The 20,417-nt window shown below is 45.3% G+C and overlaps 1 long non-coding RNA gene across 1 annotated transcript in view; it reads left to right on the forward strand.

The window, feature by feature from the left end:
• The window catches only part of LOC139071571 (uncharacterized), a 51,003-nt gene extending 31,336 nt beyond the window's left edge, over window positions 1-19,667 (forward strand). Inside the window, exon 3 of the long non-coding RNA XR_011521415.1 lies at window positions 17,591-19,667. This is a non-coding gene — a long non-coding RNA (uncharacterized lncRNA). The remainder of the gene's footprint in view (window positions 1-17,590) is intronic.
• The last annotated feature ends 750 nt before the right edge of the window (window positions 19,668-20,417 follow it).

The raw sequence follows: 20,417 nt of genomic DNA on the forward strand, positions 1-20,417 counted from the left end.
AATTACCCTGAAGTTCCGGCAAGTATAGCTGCAGGTTTGTGCTTTTTTAAATCAGAGCTAAGAAAGTTGTCTTTCTGTCTTTTTACAGCAAAGTTCATTTCAAAGGTGATAAGATTTTTTCTCTAATTTCAGAATCCAGATGTTCCCACTCAGTGCTGTGAGATTGGCACATGAAAACATATTCTCCAAAAAAATAAAAATAACCTTCAAAGGTTCCTGCCACTGTTACAATTTGATGCTTTCAAGTCCCTCACCCCTTTCCTTCTTTCTTCCTTCCCCTTTTGCTCTTTTTAGCATTGAGCTGAGGCAGTGACGACTCTGCTGTGTGTAAGTTCATGTCTAATGGCTGTCCATACATTGTGACGTATTACTTTGATTAATATATCATCATAAAGTCTCATGAAAGCCAATCAGCACTAAGCCACATTTATCGATCCGCTTCCGGTCGGCAACAAGATGGCGCCTGTGCTTGGCTTAGCCGCAGTCACCGGCCACTTTTTCAAACTTTTCTCCACTAACCTCTTCTTTTCCACCTTGCTCCTGCCTGCAATCCTCTTCAGTAGTGTCTCTGCTACCATCTCCAATGATCGCCAGACTCCTTTGTCCTTCCGTTCGTTCACGATCGCCCAAGACGCACCGAGGACGTACCTCCCTCTTTGTTTAACTGAGCTGCGCACTGGCCCGGAGCCAAACTACGGTCCCGAGCTGCGCACCTCCAGCTATGTTTGTCCGGTCCCGGGACAACGTCAGAGGAAAAGAGGTAAACGAGCAGGAATCCAGGTGAGAGTAAGACTTCTCTTAAAGTGTGGTTTATCTAGTAAACATCGGCACGATCTTCTAGCTTCTTGTCCTTTGTTTGGTGACCTGAGCGCCACTTCCACATTCCCGCCAGGCCGCGTTGGGACCTGGGACGCGGTTCATCCGTCCAAGTTTTTTAAGGTCGGTTTATCCTCATTCCTCAGTGGTATCTCTTCCTGTTCCCTCCATAAGTGGTTTTTATAATCACCGTGGATCTAACCCTGCTAATTTACGTCCACTAACTCTAGCTGTTTCTGTAGTTTCTGATTCCTCCACCTCACTCAACATGGCTCTATTAAATACCCGCTCTGTTAACAATAAGTCTTTCCTGCTCAATGATTTAATTCTCTCTAAAAACCTGGATTTTCTGTTTCTGACTGAAGTTTGGCAGCAAACATCTGATTATTCTGGTCTGATTGAACTCTGCCCGAGTGGTTATTCTTTTCTTAGCCAGCCCCGGGGTTCTGGTCATGGTGGAGGCCTAGCTGTTGTTTTCAGAGACCATCTTCCATGTAGCTCTACAACCTCTGGTCACTTTGCTTCCTTTGAACTGCAGCTGATTAAAGTCGGGCGTAAGGACCCGTTCTACTGTGATGTGGTTTATCGTCCACCTGGTCCAAACAGTTCTTTCCTTCAGGAGTTTAGTGACTTTCTATCCTCCACTGTGAAGAAGTCCAGACTGGTGATTGTTGGTGATTTTAACATCCACATTGATGATCCCTCTGATCACTTTGCCATGAAATTCTCCAGCCTTATGGACACCTTTGGCTTTACCCAGCATGTTTCTGGCCCCACAAACACCAGGGGGCACACTGTGGATCTTGTTTTTACCCTGGGTCTAAATGCTGACAGTGTTTGTCCTGAGGACGTTTATATTTCACCATTGCATTTTCTTTAACTTGTCTGTTTCTGCGTCCCCACCTCCTGCTCGCCATATGGTTAGTTCTCGTTTTCTTAACCCTTTGATGCATGAATTATGAAATCTTCAACCATGATTTTTTTAAACATTTTTTTCATTCATCTTTAGGTGTGAATGAAACAAATTTCAGCAAATATTATTTGTAATATTTTGTTAATTTACAAATAATTTATTACATGTCCAACTCAGTGGACAGCGTGCATTCTGAACATGAAATATGTTGGCTTGACTTACTGAAGTCCAAATGGAGGGGCTCAAATGCAATAAAGTCTTCAACAGCTGTGCTTAATAGCAAAAATAAATAAATAACAATTTTGAGTACCTGTCCACTGTAGTGACCATTATGCATCAAAGGGTTAATGAGAGCACAGTTAGCAATTTTTCTGCTGCTTTTGATCCACCCTGTTCTTCTGATAACGACCCAGATTGCTTAACTTCTCAGTTCGACGAGCACTGCCTCTCCATTCTGGACAACATCTGTCCTGTCAGAACCAGATCAGTTCCTGCAGTGAACCCTACTCCCTGGTTTAATGACAGCCTTCGCAGCCTGAAGCGCCAATGCAGAAAAATTTTGCGTTTGTGGAAGAAAACCCATCTCCACGTCCATCTGCTGCACCTAAAGGATCTTCTGACATCCTTTAACTCTGCAGTCAGAGATGCTAGGGTTTCCTATTTCTCCAACCTTGTGTCCCAGAGCAAAGGGAACCCCAAGGTGCTGTTTAACACCATCAGCAGCATCGTCTCTCCTGCCTCTCCTACAGCCTCCATCCACTCTGTTGCAGACTGTGAGAACTTTCTGTCTTTCTTTGTGGACAAAGTCAATAAGGTTAAATCTAGCATCTCTCCTTCAGCCTTATCGCTGCCTCTTCCAACTCCAACCAGGCCCATCATCCTAGATAGCTTTGCTCCTGTTTCTTTGCCTGAGTTAACCAAACTAGTTAACTCTATGAAGATCTCTGTATGCCCCGTCGACATCTTACCCTAATCTTTGTTTAAAAGTGCTTTTCAGTCCATCGGTCCCAGCGTGCTCTCTATAATTAATGCTTCTCTGGTCTCTGGTCAGGTCCCTGCTTACTTTAAGAATGCTGTAATCCACCCGCTTCTTAAAAAACCAAGTCTCGACCCCTCTCTCCATAGCAGCTTCAGACCCATCTCTAAACTTCCGTTCATCTCCAAGATCTTGGAAAAGGTTGTAGCTTAACAACTCACAGCTGCTCTTGATGAACATAACATCTATGATAGCTTCCAGTCAGGTTTTCGTGACAGCTCTTCTTAGGGTCTCTAATGACCTTCTGACTCACAGTGATGCAGGGGACTGTTCTGTTCTGGTCCTGTTGGACCTGACTGCAGCCTTTGACACTTGACCATCACCTGCTACTGGAGAGGCTGAGAGACTGGGTAGGCTTATCAGGAACTGCCCTGGAGTGGTTCTCCTCTTATCTTTCTGAGCGCTCCTTTTCTGTGGCCATCTCCAAGTTTAGGTCCTCCACCACCTCTCTTACCCATGGTGTCCCACAAGGTTCTGTGCTGGGGCCTCTACTCTTCCTCCTCTATCTGCTTCCTCTTCAGCACATCCTGAGCTCATTCAAAGGAATCTCCTACCATCTTTATGCAGATGACATCCAACTGTACATCTCCTTTAAGCCCCATGAGATGTCTAAGCTTCAGCTGTTACACACCTGCTTAGACTCTATCAAAACCTGGGTGGCTAGGAACTTTCTTCAGCTGAATGAAGATAAGACTGAGATCCTCATCTGTGTTCCGGAGAAGCTGGTTCCCAAAGTCAGAGACTCTCTTGGTCAGCTTGCTTCCCACACAAAACCTTCCGTCAAGAATCTTGGTGTGACCTTTGACCCAGCTCTCACCCTGGATTCTCATGTCAGTTCTCTTGTTCGCTCTTCCTTCTTCCATCTCAGGAACATTGCTAAGCTGAGACCCATTCTGTCTCGCTCTGAACTTGAGACAGTTCTCCACACCTTCATCTCCTCACGCTTAGACTACTGTAACTCTCTTTTCACGTGTCTGAGCAGAACCTCCCTGAACCGTCTACAGGTGGTTCAGAATGCCTGTGCTCAGCTTCTGACCAAGTCCTCCAAACACACCCACATCACCCCGCTTCTCCTCCAGCTTCACTGGCTGCCAGTCAACTTCAGGGTTCATTTCAAGATCCTGGTTCTGGTCTTTAGGGACTTACATGGACAAGCACCATTTTACATTGGTGATCTTCTCAGTCCCTACACCCCCAGCAGGTCCCTGAGGTCCAGTGATCAAAGCCTACTGGTTGTGCAGCACCAGGCTAAAGACCAAAGGTGACAGATCATTTGCTGCTGTGGCCCCCAGACTCTGGACCTCTCTCCCCCTGAGCCTGAGATCAGTGGACTCAGAGGTCTCCTTTAAAAATCACTTGAAAACTCACTTGTTCAAGCTGGCTTTTGTATGACCTTCTTCACCACTCTCTCTTTATTCTGCTCTCCCCACCTATTCCACCTTCCTCAGATCCACTGATTTCCCTCTTTCCTATTCACTCTCTCTTTCTTAACATTTTTTTATCACAATTGTCTATTTTTTGCTCATTTTAAAATAATTTTTAACCATTTTCTAAATAGTTTTTTATTTTTACATTTTTTGTTTTTGTGAAGCGCCTCGTGATTTCTATCTTGAGAGGCGCTATAGAAATGATACTTTCTTCTTCTTCTTCTTGTGTGTCTGTGTGAGGAAAAGCAAGAAAAACATTTTTGGGGGTGAAGCCACGGTTCCCCCAATCCCAATTTTTACAGGTGGTTGTTTTCTTATCATTATGTTTTATTTTATGCAAGAGAATTTATTCAAGACTACTAGAGGAAGTGACACGGCAAGGACAGGAAGTGAAACTTTAAACACAACCTGTCAGGATTTTTCCGATCTTTGAACGTTGCGCTGGTTTCACTGTTAGCGACGCATCTCAAGAAATTTTCTGCCCTGTTGGTTGTTGCTAAATGTCACAACGGACATAAGAGTTTTTCAGACTGTTTTCCACATTTCTAATATTAACCCTGTCAGGCTCAAAATAAGTTTAGATAAAAGGACGAACAACTAAGTCCTTCAGGGGTACTTCTGAGTTAAAAAAATGCATGGAGTAACCAGGTAGGTAGGTTTTAACTGTTGCAAATCTGCAACGCCTGCCTCCAGAGGGTTAAAAAGAGCTTTTTTCTCTCTCCTCTCTTGTCAGTGAAATGGTACATTAAATGAGATAATATGCAACTTTTTCACATTTTTAAATAATTCTATTCAGCCAATATGTTCTAAAACGACCCGTTACAGGGTTAATGAAAGGCCACCCAGCCCCTATCGCCGCCTGTGGTCAGAATATCACACTTGCAACTTCAGAGTCTGTTGGACTTAGAAAAAAACTGAGCTGACAAACATGGCGCTGCATTCTGCTTCCAGCATGTTTCCTGCATGTTTTAGATCATGAACACAGCCGATATGTTTAATTTAGTGACAAACTGCTCCTGTAGACTCTAAGGAAGGCTGGGGAGACAATTGAGCTGTTAGATTCATTGGTAAACAGCCTTTAGTTGATATAGCCCCTTCTAGAGTCACAATCAGTCATTCACCCATTCACACACACATTCACACCCTGGTGGTGATGAGCTACTTTGTAGCCACAGCTGACCAGGGGCACACTGACAGAGGCAAGTCTGTCCTAAACAGGTGCCAACGACTGAGCGGGGTTCGAACCTGCAACCTTCAGGGCGAGCGCTTAAATCCCCTTAAGGTGTTAAAAAGATGAATGCACAGCGAGGAGATGCTTTTGGTACAAACGGACACTAGGGGGTGCTAAATGCAAGCCAGGACCGCCTGGTCTCGAGTCCAGACTGATTAATTTATTTGAGCCGTTAATGCTTAGTGATTTGCCGGCATTGTTCCTCATCCGCTTGTAGAATCTTGATGTGTTTTGCAGTAACGTGGTATCAGGTTCATCCTATCGCAGTAGTAACAATATATTCAGTTTTGGACAAATAGGTGGAAATTGTATAAAATTGCATCAGCACAACATCTGATGTCTGAGAGTGAAGATCTGGGTTTAAGGCTTCTATTAGAAGTCAGTTAAGGTTTAAAGCAGCAGTCTGGAGTTTCTAGCTTTCGGGATTTTTACATTAATCTGTAAAAGTGATAGCTGTACCCTGTAATGTGACAAAATGTGGGCATGTATTTTAGTCTTCTAGCTAAGCCTGCCCTTCTCTCCTGTAGAGTCCCGTGCAATTCTTTAGCGCCACTCAGCTAATGCCAATAGTGTTTAGCGCTAGACATACAGATGTCAATTACAGTGTGTTAGAGCGCTTGAGGATGCACCTAGATAGACCCTAACCCTAACCCTTCTTGTGGACAAGTAAATCAATGAAATATAAACACATATGATTAAACAGCATAAAGTGAGAATAATTGTAAAACAATGTGTTTTAGCTCTGTTGGCTGGCTAGAGGGTTACGAACAAGAGGTGTTGCTTTTGGCTGTATACGGAGGTAGAAAGACAGGCATAAGGAGCTGTACATTTGTCAGCCTCTAGATCGTGCCATCGGGTAAAAAACTCCAGATTTCTGCCTTAAAGACCTATTCTGGGTCAGGTCTTAGTAGTCATGGAGGGAAGCTAGTAATGCATGAGCAAGGGTCCTCACATGAACAACTGAAAATGTGTCCTGGGTTGTGTGTGTGTGTGTGTGTGTGTGTGTGTGTGTGTGTGTGTGTGTGTGTGTGTGTGCGTGTGTGTGTTCTGCCACCAGAGCAGCTCAAACCCCTCAGACAGACAGCAGGCATGCGTGTGCAGTGTGTGTCTCACGAATATCAATGAACCACACACACTCACCAATAGTTTCACACACACATGCACACAAGTGCGCACACACACACACACACACACACACACACACACACACACACACACCACACTGAGACCTCAGAGGTCAGAGTAAGTCAATCATCTAAACCGCTGCGATGACACAGGCTGAAGAAAGGAGCAAGTGTGTATTTTCATTTTGTGTGTTCGTGTGTGTGTGTGTGTGTGTGTGTGTGCATGCGTGCACGCACAAGTGTGTGTGTGTGTGTGTGTGTGTGTGTGTGTGTGTGTCTACTCACTGAGAGCAGGGGGCCGGCAGCTGTCAGGGGCTGGGAGCAGCAGGCACTAATGAAGCAGATGAATAGTGCAAAAACTCGCAAATACAAACAGGACAGTTGACATTTTTCATCTGTCAAAAGCAGAAGATGCATGAAAATACGAGGGGGTCTTGTTTAACCCTTTGCCTCCTGGTGTCTGCAGATGCCTGTTTTTTCCCCGTCCTTTTTTCAGACTGTTTCTGTATCTCTTTCTTTCTTTTTTAGTCTTCCTCTGGTTTTCTGGAGCACAGCAGCACTTGGACACCTCTAAATATTCACTGTGTGATGGTTTGTTACAAAACAATTAGAAGTATTTTCCACATGGTCCTCTGAACACTCACTTTGTAGCAAGAAGTATTTTCTTTAAAGGATGCCAGCAGAGTCAGAGTCTGTCTTAGATATTTTAGTTTATATTTTGGGCCTGCTACTCTGTGGCTGTTACATATATAATAATATAATATAACTGTTATTTTGTGATAAAATGTTAGAACGTCCATTCATTTGGTGCCAAATCACCTAATCCTGTTGTATGTGGTATGCATTTACAGGCTGCAATTAATGACCTAAATTATCTTTCATAAATGAATACATAATATGTTGTGCTACATCCATTCCTATTTTTACAAATATGATACCAAAGAGCTTTTATGTGAGTTTTGTCCGTGAATATCAACCAATAACTGCAGTCACTGACTTAGAGATTCTGAGCCACAGAATAGCTTCCTCGCTGGACTCGCAAAATCACAAGATCCCTCAAGACTTCAAAGTTCATGGTTTGTTTATGCCATCCACCAGTAACTCATTTACTGCCATTGACGACTAAAGTCATCAATTGCATTTTTTAACGGGGTGGGCAAGGGAACGGGCCCCCGCAACGTGAGAATAAACATCACGTCTCTAAAACTGATCTTCATCCACGTATATGTCACATGTCATGTGATCAGGAAACAAAAAAATCTATGAAAAGAAAGATTGTTTTGGGACGCTTCGGTGAAAAAAAACGAGGCACTAACCATGGACTTGTCCAAGGAGCGGCTCACGGCAAAAATAGAACTTGATCAGATCTTCAGATGTCTAGCCATCAGAGCTTCTCAGCTCATAGCAACCTGAGCAAGGGAAGAGTGGGCGTGGCCAGATCAGCCCTGAAACAGCTTATTGTGGAAGGTGCTGAAATTGTCGAATTGAATTGCTGAAATTGCTTTATCTGAGAGGGACTATTACGATTTATAGACTATTTTAAATATTACATACTGTTAGAAACTATTATGATTTCGGTCATAATTTGTCTCCTTAAAGCTTTGCCCCATCCACGTAAAAAATAGAACATTTCCATGATTAAAAAATAACCACATATTTTTTAAGCTATCCACTCTTTTCTTGCTGCTTCATGTAATCATATGTCAAATATTTCTTTCTCTGTAACTATAATTCATTATTTGAAGCCTAAAAAAAGGCCATGATTGTTTTCTGGTTGGGTCAGCGGGGCTTTCAGCCTTGTATTCCAGGTCCCAAATGATAAATGACCCGCACTTGTATGACACCTTTCAGAGTCAGAGGACTCCAGAGCTCTTTACACTACAGTATAACATTCATCCATTCACACACACACATTCACACACTGATGGTGATGAGTTACTATGTAGCCACAGCTGCCCTGGGGCACACTCACAGAGGCGAGGCCATCGAGCACATGCCATCACTGGTCCCTCCGACCACCAACAGCAGGCAAGGTTGGTTAAGTGTCTTGCCCAAGGACACAACAGCAGAATTCTCTGTCTGGAGCCAGGATTGAACCTGCAACCTTCCAATTACTGGACAACCCGCTCAACCTCCTGAGCTCCTGCTGCCCAACACAACCTGACACTGCCTGTAAACATTTTACGGTGGCGAAGCAAAAGACCTTTTATCCTCCGTCTTCCTCAGCGGCATTTACGGCTTTTTGCAACTTGTGATTATCTCATGTTTAATGTTTGAAACAGACGTTTAAAGAGTCGTGAAGTGCTTTCTGAAATGATATGGTGTTTTACTGGAGTGTGTGTTTTCACTGACCTTATGTGCTTTTCTTCCCTTGCTGATATAGACCACATGTCATCCACTTAAATCCTGTGGAATCAGTTTTCCAAATCCTCAGCCGCAGATACAAAGCTTCCTGACTAATGTATGTGTCAGCAATGATACGATTATGGGAAATGTGTTTATCCAAACACATCTCATCACTGTCAACCACCCGCTGTTCCACCCTCAGTAGAGGGTAATTCATTTTCCTAATCTTGTTGTGTGTTTTCTGAGGACGTGGCGCATTAACGTGCGAGTTTGATTCGGCATATCGGCGGATGCCTAATTGTGTCCAGAAGAGAGATGGCTCTGTGAGATTCTGCTGTCGTCATCTTGACCTCCTGCTGGAAACTGTGACGGAGACTCTGTCAAACCCACCCCGCAGAACACTTTCAGCTTGTTTGACACATCTGTCACTGAAAACTGAAATAATAAAGCTGCGTAGAAGTTGGTCATGTGGTAGGGACTTTTTATGGAGTGTCAGGAGGTGACTATAGTTGCTGCTTACTCTTTCACATCAGATTTTTGTGACTTTCAAGGTGAGTTGAAGAGTTAACTAGGGCTGCCGTTTTTAAGTATTCTACTGGAAAGTTGGATGATACACAAGTATAAAATTAAGTAACTGGAAAAAATGTATGCGGTAAAATCCATGACATTCAGTGCTCGGAGGCTCTGTCTCCTTGTTCTAGCAGAACATATCCTCTGTTTTGAAGCCCATATTTCTTTTTGGTCCACTCACACAGATATTTTCTCTGTATAATTCCTGACATGTAAAATATGGCACTTTTTCTTTAAGGTTTCCATTTCCATTTTGGACTCCTGTAGAGACTTTCTTTTCATCTGCTTTCACACTCCTAATTAGCAAGCTGTCAGACACCTCCTGTACCCCCAAAACAATACTGGGACAGCTGAAAACTAGTCGAGGAAATAACGTTTTAAACCTCATCTGCCCACTAGTAAACTTGTGATTATTATCTATTTTTATAGCTCCTCTTTCCAGCTTTTCACTACTTTCTTTTTTCCTATTTCTGCGACACATGGAGATCATATAGAAACTGGATCTCATCTCAGAAATAGAATCTTTAAATAACAAAGTGTGATAAACCTTTAGTGATTTGTCATAAAGTGCCCTTGGATTCAAACTTGCATTTACCTTGTTGTTGAATATTGAGGCTCAAATGTACCACTCCAAAGTCTTTGCCATCTCCGACCTGCGCCAGTTAGTAATTTCTGTAAGGACCACGAAGAAACGGTTTGTTCTGATAAAAGCTGGTGTAACATAGGCTTAGACACATCCCTTTAATTTAGCATGTCCCAACCCACTTCAGCATCAGCAATATATGAGCGTTGGTGGCAGTAACGCTAACTGCTAAACAATGCTAGCCCGAGCTACAGCTAACATCCCAGTTGGATGAGAGGAAAACCAAAAAAGAACGTCAGCGCTCCACTAGATACAGAATACGTGTCAGATAGCCTTCCGGTTCACGCCCGGCAGGGCTCCGAGATCCTTAGGAAACAGTCAGCTGGTAGAACCTCGGGTCAGAACCAAACAGGGTAAAGCTGCTTTTAGTTGCAATGCTGCACACAAATGGAATCAGCTTCCGTAGGACCTCAAATGTGCCCCAACACTAGTAACTTTAAAATAAAAAAATCTACCTTTGAATTCTTTCTTTCTTATGCTGCATGTTCTGCACTGTAACTGCTCACCCTTTAACTTTAACTTTGTTTCTTTTTAATTTTTAAATAGTATTTTCTGTCACATGGATTTTTATAAGCTTGCTATTTTTGCCAGTTGGAAAGCACGTTAAATTGCCTTTGTGTATGAAATGTGCTATATAAATTAAGCTTCCTTGCCTTACCTTTTACCAACCAATAAGGGTGGACCCACATGATTAGGTGACACAGGTGCAAAGGGTCAATACAGGCTTTGAATGCATGCCAGATAAGGCCCGTCTCCATTTCACGGAGTCGGCCTAAAAGAACCACCCTCTGGGCCATTTTAGTGACCAGCAGAGTCCCTGTACTACCATTTTAGGTTTAACGTGTCAAGTTTACTGTCAGACTGGTCGGCTGGATACGGGAGTTGAGCTTGTAGAGAGCGTGGTTTTACAGACGCGGGAGTGATAGCGTCGGTGAAACGCCGGCTCACGGTTTAATCTAGGAATCCCGAGCGTTCGAGCGTCAATGAAGTGACACGGAAATGCTGGGTTTTCCAGAAGTAAGTAAGAGCACTTAGTGTGAGCAGATAGTTCGTAAGATGGATCGGTTGATTGGAAACTCTGATCATGGATCTGAAGAAACGATGACTGAGTGGTGAGCTGGGGAGGCGACTTCCGTATATAGTCGTGGTTAGTGAAGTAGGTGTGACGTTTATGTTTATGTTTATTCACTTAGCAGACACTTTTATTCAAAGCGACTTACAATTTAAAACCTGTAGGGCATGTGACGTGGAGGGAATCCCCGCGAGGAGCATGCTGGGAGATGTGGTCCATGGTGGAGATCGGCTAGCTGGGAGAGGCTGGTTTGGGGACTTGGGTTCTGACATTTATCGTCATGACAACCCTGATGGGGGTGAATTTCTTTGTAATTCATCCATTTGGATATAGTTAATTCTTGAAATTATGAATACTTCAAGGGGCATTATGGAAGTTTGACAGCCAAAACATGTATAGAAATAATACATTTCTTCTTCATACATTCTCCTGCAATGCCCTGGTCCTGTAGAATGAGCCCTGGCATTTTTACTTTGATTGCCTGTTTTTCTGTAAAATCACAGAAAAAGAGAGCTGCTCGGGTCGAGCAGGCTGCTTCACGCGCGTTCACGCTCAGGCATCGCCCGTAGCATTTGCTATCTGTAGCTTTAGCAGCAGAGTGAGGCAGTGCCAACTCAGCGACTTTGTCGCTGTTCCTAACGCCTAGTGATGAACCTAGCTACATTTCTGAGGACCCTTAGCTACTTTCTTCCAGATATTTCTGGCAAATTAGCAACAAAATAGCCATTTTCGCTCCGAACCATTCTTTGAACGTTGTTACAGCTGTCATCAAGGATATAAAAGTTACAGATACAAAAGATGTCACTGTTGCTATAGCTCACCTAGTAACAACGGTCTCTCATGCGGAAGATCTGGGTTTGATTCTGGATGTGAACATAGTTTATTTAGAGTTTCTTTTTTACATTGATGGTATATTTTTTTACAGTAAGATGCCCAAATTTTTATTTGAGACTCGCTGAACGGCACTGAATTCACAGATAAAAAAGATGTGGGTTCAACTTTCATTTTGGAACAATTTTTCAAGCAAGGGAAGGGAATTATCTGAGCATGCAGGAGGACTGACCCATCTTAAACCTTTGTCGGCTGTGCTGAAGAGAAAGGTACAGAACCAAATTATTTAATTAATTGGCTGCGCGTTCTCCTGTCCTCCGGGCTACACACACACACACACACACACACACACACACACACACACACACACAGGACTGTCTCAGCTGTTATTTTCATTAAGGAGTGTGCACGTACAGCATGCGCGCCTCGTGCACGGGCCTACTATTGAAGCTGTCGTTACGCTTTTGGCCTGAGGGGGCAATCGCAAGCATAAAAATTCAAAACTCCGTAAAGTCCCTTTAAGGGTGTGTCTATTTGATTAAAAGATAGCAGATAAGACGACAGCGCTAGCACCTGGTAGACACACGTTAGCTCCAGGGAAGGCCTCAGGTCAAAACTGTTGTGGCCTATAAGGTGGAAAACTTAGGTTTTCTGGCCCAAAACACCCACCAACCTCTTTTGTTTAGCTCAGGTAGCTTGTACCTGCATCGGCTCAGAGTTTGATGGGTGTCGGTCATCTGCCCTTACCCTTACAGCCTCACTTTCAGCAACATTTTTTTATTTTTCCAGGAGTGATGAGATAGCAGTGATGGGCACTGCCCATTGGGCTTCCATTCAGCCCTTCAGAAACCTATGGTCGACAGTGCTGAGGGTTCGTCCATATTATATGCATAGTCAATGGTTTTCACACAAAACCTAAAGTAATTTTTGCCACCTGCCAAAAATAAGTGCTTTCTTTGCATCTAAACGTGTCTTTAATTGTCCATAAACTCCCATTCATTTTGTTTGGGCAATGGGGGACCCACGGTCCAGAAGCAGATGGACGATTGACACAAAGCTTGCCTGTTGAGTTATCTGGATATGATATGGTACATAGCCGTATACAGTTGCTAGCTTTAGGCAGTCATAGAGCAATCCAGGAAAAACAGCCAATCAGCATACAGCTAATTTTATATTCTTTTCTTGGCCGAGGGGGCGTGGCAAACAATTTTTGTGGTTGTGGGACTTTATGATGGGCTGCATGGTGGCGCAGTGGTTAGCACTGTTGCCTCGCAGCACGAAGGTTGCAGGTTCGAAACTCGGCTGCGGCCTTTCTGCGTGGATTTGCGTGTTCTCCACATGCGTGCGTGGGTTTCCTCTGGGTACTCCAGTTTCCCCCACAGATCACAACATGCCCTATAGGTTATAAATTGTAAGTCGCTTTGGATAAAAGCGTCTGCTAAATGAATAAACATAAACATGATGGGGTTCGTAGGCATTCATCAGGGCTATAGGCCATTTTGAGCCCCAACCCTCAAAGGGGCAGTTTACAATTTATAAAACAGTTGTCCTAAGACACCATTAACCCTTTAAGACTTAACACATTAAATAATATTCAAAGACTGAAATTTATTAAAATGTTTATCATTTGATTAATAATGATATAACTATTATTAACTTCCATATTAAATTTATCAAGCAATTCTATAATAATACAACAATAATCATACAAAATAAAAATCCCACTTGATGCTTAAGTACATAAATTATCCATGAACAGGCAGAAAACCCTTAAAAGATTTAAGACTGCAGATTCGTCTTCGTCTTCGTCTTCCTCCGCTTATCCGGGACCGGGTCGCGGGGGCAGCATCCCAATTAGGGAGCTCCAGGCCGTCCTCTCCCCGGCCTTGTCCACCAGCTCCTCCGGCAGGACCCCAAGGCGTTCCCGGACCAGATTGGAGATGTAACCTCTCCAACGTGTCCTGGGTCGACCCGGGGGCCTTCTGCCGGCAGGACATGCCCGAAACACCTCCCCAGGGAGGCGTCCAGGAGGCATCCTGACCAGATGCCCAAACCACCTCAACTGGCTCCTTTCGATCCGGAGGAGCAGCGGTTCTACTCCGAGTCCCTCCCGAATGTCCGAGCTCCTCACCTCATCTCCTCATCTCTAAGGCTGAGCCCGGCCACCCTACGGAGGAAACTCATTTCGGCCGCTTGTATCCGCGATCTCGTTCTTTCGGTCATTACCCAAAGCTCATGACCATAGGTGAGGATTGGGACGTAGATCGACCGGTAAATCGAGAGCCTGGCTTTCTGGCTCAGCTCCCTCTTCCCCACGACAGATCGGCTCAGCGTCCGCATCACTGCAGACGCCGAACCAATCCGCCTGTCGATCTCCCGATCCCTCCTACCCTCACTCGTGAACAAGACCCCAAGATACTTAAACTCCTCCACTTGAGGTAGGACCTCTCCCCCGACCCGGAGGTGGCAAGCCACCCTTTTCCGGTCGAGAACCATGGTCTCAGATTTGGAGGTGCTGATCCTCATCCCAGCCGCTTCACATTCGGCCGCGAACCTACCCAGCAAGAGCTGAAGGTCAGAGCTGGATGAAGCTAGGAGGACCACATCATCCGCAAAAAGCAGAGACGAGATTCTCCTGCCACCAAACTCGACACACTCCACACCACGGCTGCGTCTAGAAATTCTGTCCATAAAAGTGATGAACAGAACCGGTGACAAAGGGCAGCCCTGGCGGAGTCCAACCCTCACTGGGAACAGGTCCGACTTACTACCGGCTATGCGGACCAAACTCACGCTCCTCTGGTAAAGGGACTGAATGGCCCTTAACAGAAAGCCACCCACCCCATACTCCTGGAGCGTCCCCCACAGGGTGCCCCTGGGGACACGGTCATAAGCCTTCTCCAAATCCACAAAGCACATGTGGATTGGTTGGGCAAACTCCCATGCCCCCTCCATCACCCTTGCAAGGGTATAGAGCTGGTCCACAGTTCCACGGCCAGGACGAAAACCACATTGCTCCTCCTCTATCTGAGATTCAACTATCGATCGGACCCTCCTCTCCAGTACCTTGGCGTAGACCTTTCCAGGGAGGCTGAGAAGTGTGATCCCCCTATAGTTGGAACACACCCTCAGGTCACCCTTCTTAAAGATGGGGACCACCACCCTGGTCTGCCACTCCCTAGGAACTGCCCCCGATGACCACGCAATGTTGTAGAGACGTGTCAACCATGACAGCCCTACAACATCCATAGCCTTGAGATACCCAGGACGAACCTCATCCGCCCCCGGGGCTCCGCCGCTGTGTAGTTGTTTGACTACCTCAGCAACTTCTGCCCCCGAGATCGGACAGTCCATCCCCAGGCCTCCCAGCTCTGGTTCCTCCTCGGAATGCGCATTGGTGGGATTGAGGAGCTCCTCAAAGTATTCCTTCCACCGTCCGACTATAGCCTCAGTTGACGTCAGCAGCTCCCCATCCCCACTGTAAACAGTGTGAGCGAGTTGCTGCCTTCCTCTCCTGAGGCGCCGGACAGTTTGCCAGACCCTCTTTGGAGCCGATCGATAGTCTTTCTCCATGGCCTCACCAAACTCCTCCCACACCCGAGATTTTGCCTCGGCAACTGCCACTGCTGCACCCCGCTTGGCTATCCGGTACCTGTCTGCTGCCGCCGGAGACCCACAGACCAGCCACGCCCTGTAGGCCTCCTTCTTCAGCCTGACGGCTCCCCGAACCTCTGGTGTCCACCAGCGGGTACGGGGGTTGCCACCACGACTGGCACCGGCCACCTTACGACCACAGCTAGCAACAGCCGCCTCGACAATCGCAGAGTGGAACAAGGCCCACTCGGACTCAATGTCCCCCACTGCTCTCGGGACGTGGTCAAAGCTCTGCTGGAGGTGGGAGTTGAAGACCGTCTTGACAGGTTCTTCTGCCAGGCGTTCCCAGCAGACCCTCACTATGCGTTTGGATCTGCCAGGTCTATGCGGCATGTTCCCTTGCCATCTGATCCAACTCACCACCAGGTGGTGATCAGTTGACAGCTCCGCCCCTCTCTTCACTCGGGTGTCCAAAACATACGGCCGCAGGTCAGATGATACGACTACAAAATCTATCATCGACCTGTGACCTAGGCTGCCCTGGTACCAAGTGTACCGGTGGGCATCCTTATGTTCGAACATGGTGTTCGTTATGGCCAAACTGCGGCTTGCACAGAAGTCCAATAACAAAACACCGCTCGAGTTCAGATTAGGTGGGCCGTTCCTCCCAATCACACCCCTCCAGGTCAAGCTGTCATTGCCCACGTGAGCATTGAAGTTCCCCAGCAGGACAATGGAGTCCCCTGATGGAGCACTATCTAGCACTCGTCCCAGGGACTCCAAAAAGGGTGGGTACTCTGAACTGATATTTAGCCCATAAGCACAAACAACAGTCAGGACCAGTTCCCCGACCCGAAGGCGCAAGGAAGCTACCCTCTTGTCCCCCGGGGTAAACCCCAACACACAGGCAGAGAGTCTCGGGGCTAACAAAAAGCCAACCCCAGCCCTCCGCCTCTCACCCGGAGCAACTCCAGCAAAGTAGAGTGTCCAACCCCTCTCCAGGTCTCGGGTTCCAGAGCCAATGCAATGTGTCGAGGTGAGTCCGACTATATCTAGCCGGTACCGCTCAACCTCTGTCACAAGCTCCGGCTCCTTCCCCGCCAGCGAGGTGACGTTCCATGTCCCAAAAACTAGTTTTCTTGTCCGGGGATTGGACCGCCAAGGCTCCCGCCTTGGTCTGCCACCCGATTCGCATTGCACCGGACCCTTCATGTTCCTCCTGCGGGTGGTGGGTCCACAGTTGGACGAGCCCATGTATCCGGTTCGGGCTGGGCCCGGCCGGGCCCCATGGGCGAAAGCCCGGCCACCAGGCGCTCGCTCACGGGCTCCAACCCCAGGCCTGGCTCCAGGGTGGGACCCCGGTAACCCTCCGGGCCGGGTACTCCGACTCTTCGTTTTAATCGCCATGAAAGATCCTTCGAACCGTTCTTTGTCTAACCCTTCACCTAAGACCAATTTGTCATGGGAGACCCTACCAGGGGCACTAAGTGCCCCAGACAACATAGCTCCTAGGATCATTAGGGCACTCAAACTCCTCCACCACGATAAGGTGACGGTTCAAGGAGGAGTAAGAGATTGTTTTGGAAAATGCTAATCTCACATACGATACAGTGGGCCTTATAGGGTAAATGGTGCAGTATTCATTCCTGGGAAAAGCTGTTCAAGTAAACATCCTTTTGGAAAAATAAAAACATGCAACAAACTATTCAAAGGTTTTTTCCATTTCTTCAGACTCCCGCCTAGATTCACAGAATCCGTTGGGTGCAGAACATGATGCAGCACCGCCTTGCACGAGCAGACTTAAAACAACAAAAACCAAACATATTGACCTCAGACCTGCTTTAATTTCACACATCAGGGTTAAGATGAGCAGAATCTGAGCTCAACACACAATTCAGCTCCTTCTGTTTACCACCTGTTGAGTTTAAATGTTGGACCTCATTTTTGTCCCTCCATGTCCTCTTGTCCTTTTTCTCTTTCCCTCTAGATGTCTCATGTGTTTCTTCACGCATGCAGATGGCAGCCTTGTAGAGTCCCATCTAAGAGATAATATGAACCTCTACCCTCTGGTCACTACTCAGAAGGAGTAAGTTGTCTTATTTGTTTCCTTTTATCTGTAGGCAGGGGACTTCAAATTTTAACAGAAGCCACAACATTACTGACACAAACATGGCGATCTGTGGCTCTTGGCTCTTAGTCAGCTGCCTGACAATCCATCCAACCAATGGCTGGATGCTCGTAACATTGTCTGATTTTACTCTGATTAAAAGACTGGCTTTAATTATAATTATTTGAAAATAAATGCACAAACCAAAGGCATGCGGTCTCGATCGGGAGGTGAATCAAAGTGGGCTAGGGTGTCGTGTTTCCCTAAATTAATGTAAAATCCTCTCCTGTAATTCTGTGAAGATTTCTCCTTACAACTAAATGTAATTTAGTCCGACTTTGGTGAAATAAATCCCCGCTGCTGATTGGCGATGGCATGCGTATGTGTGTGCTTTGTGTGGGTGGTGTCTTTTTCTTTCAGATGTATTTAGTAAAGTTCTGAAACACCAAAGGCCTCTGACATGTGGACTTGGTCCTTTGTTTTGAGATTGTTTGATTGTTCATTCACGTTCATTATCAGTTAAAATATTCAAAGCCTTTTGCCTTGTTAGCCCAGGGAGGCTCTTTTAAGTCAGCAGATATGTTATTATTTTACTTATCTAATGCAGAACACCATTAATATTAAATATAAAAATCTGCCAGTGTCACTGGTCACAAATAAGCATTAAAGAAATCGGCTGACACTTTACTTTTTATGAATCAATATGAAATTACTTGGTAAAAATAATGTTTGGTTAATTGGAATTATCAGCACACGGAGCGTCTTTTTTTAAAAACAATGAATCCAAATGTGAAAGATTTCTGTTTTATTGCTTCCCACTTAAAAAAAATAGTATTCTTGTTTGTTGGTGTTTTATTCAGACTTTCTGGATTTATGATCACAGATCAACACAGAAGCTCCAGTTTATTTGTTCTATTTTGAATTTGTTTCTGCATGTTATGTTGATGAACTTTGTGTTTCTGTTAAATGCCTGTATTTGAAATAGCACCTTTTAGAGTCCTGAAACCCCCCAAGGCGCTTTACAACACAATCAGTCACACACACATTCACACGCTGGTGGGGATGAGCTATGATGTAGCCACAGTAGCCCTGGAGCACACTGGAAATAAGTGTCTTGCCCAAGGACACAACAACAAACTGAGCGGGGCTCAAGGCTGCAACCTTCTGATTACAGGGCGAGCAGCACCTAACACCTGTGCCACCGTCACCCCACGACAGTGTCTGTGTTTGAATCAGGTCTTTGAACACAACAATCAGTATTTTAGCATGTTAATAGGAGCAGTTTTTACGCCTTTTGCCAGATTTCATATGTACTCGTCAGACTCAAAGGTCATGCATTCATCTCTTCCAATGTGTTGCAATAAAATTAGAATGAGCATTCAGCACTTTTAGCTCCATTTTATACATAAATCCTCAAAAAAAAGGTGACTGAAACTCATTTGCCATCTTGAGTTTTTAGTTTTTTTTATTTCAGATTGAAAATAAACAACATTGCACAGAATAAACTCAAATTCCCTTTCTTCCTTTTTTATACCAGCATTACAATATTATTATCAGTTGTTTGTTGAATGAAACAGCTAGCTAAGGTTGGGAAAAGCTGTGTGTAAAACAGCTAAAGTGTGTATTTTGCAGTCAGTTTCATCAGACTCACTCAAGTTCAGGGTTTCACTCCTCAGTGTGTTCCTGTTGTTTAATAGCAAACCCTGCAGAGAGAATATTTTATTATATCACAGATTTGACTTCATTAGGCTGATGGAGGCTAATTCTGAGGCATTTCAAACCTCTGTGTGTCTGAATTTGTGGGTGCAAGAGAAAAATTGTGCAAATGTATATTTGTAACAGGAGCACACTTTCCACACATCCACACACCACGCCGAGCTTCAGCGTTACCGCACATGTCACCCCCATCTTGGAGAAAAGAAGACAAAGCGAAGAGAGCAGGAATGATAGAGCGAGAGACAGGGCGATGGAGAGATGGAGATGAGGGGGGTGCCTGCAGCGCCTGTCTGGATGTAAACAATGCTCCTGAAGGATCGGCAGCAAACTGTCAGCTGCTCATCTTTGTTGTGTCATTTAACCATCTTCGTCTACGCACCCCCCCCCCCCCCCACACACACACACACACTTTTCTTCACTCGCTCCCACCCCCTCCACCTGACACTCCCCCACCCCACTCGCCATGCAAAGAAGCACATGAATATTTTACATATCTGCATCTCTGCACGCCCTCTGTCTCCATTCTGTGCGACTAATTCTCAGACCGTCTGAATTTGCATCTTTCTCTCACTTTTTCCCCCCTCCACACACACATGCACATTTGCACATCCACACTCAGCAGCAGCCAGGAAGTCTGCAGACAGTTACCATAGCGACCTCATATAGATGGTTTTTTTTTTTGTAACTTTTTTACTTTTCTTTCCATCTTTTATTATTCTATCTTCTAATGATGGAAGTGGCTGTTTGCCTGTCTGTCTTCTCCGATCAGCCGCTTCGCTCGGTTTCACCGTAAGTGATGTGTCTGGGTGTCAGCGGAGTGGCAGGGTGCATCTATGAGGGCGAGTCCAAAAGTAAAAGTGAATCCAAAAGACCAAGTCATAGAATAGAATAGAATAGATTAGAATAGATTTTATTGATCCCACAGTGGGGAAATGTGCTTGTTACAGCAGCACCAACACTTAAGATAATCATTTGAAGAAAAATAATAACC

Source organism: Nothobranchius furzeri, chromosome 8 (genome assembly GCF_043380555.1).
Source record: "Nothobranchius furzeri strain GRZ-AD chromosome 8, NfurGRZ-RIMD1, whole genome shotgun sequence".
NCBI lineage: Eukaryota > Metazoa > Chordata > Actinopteri > Cyprinodontiformes > Nothobranchiidae > Nothobranchius > Nothobranchius furzeri.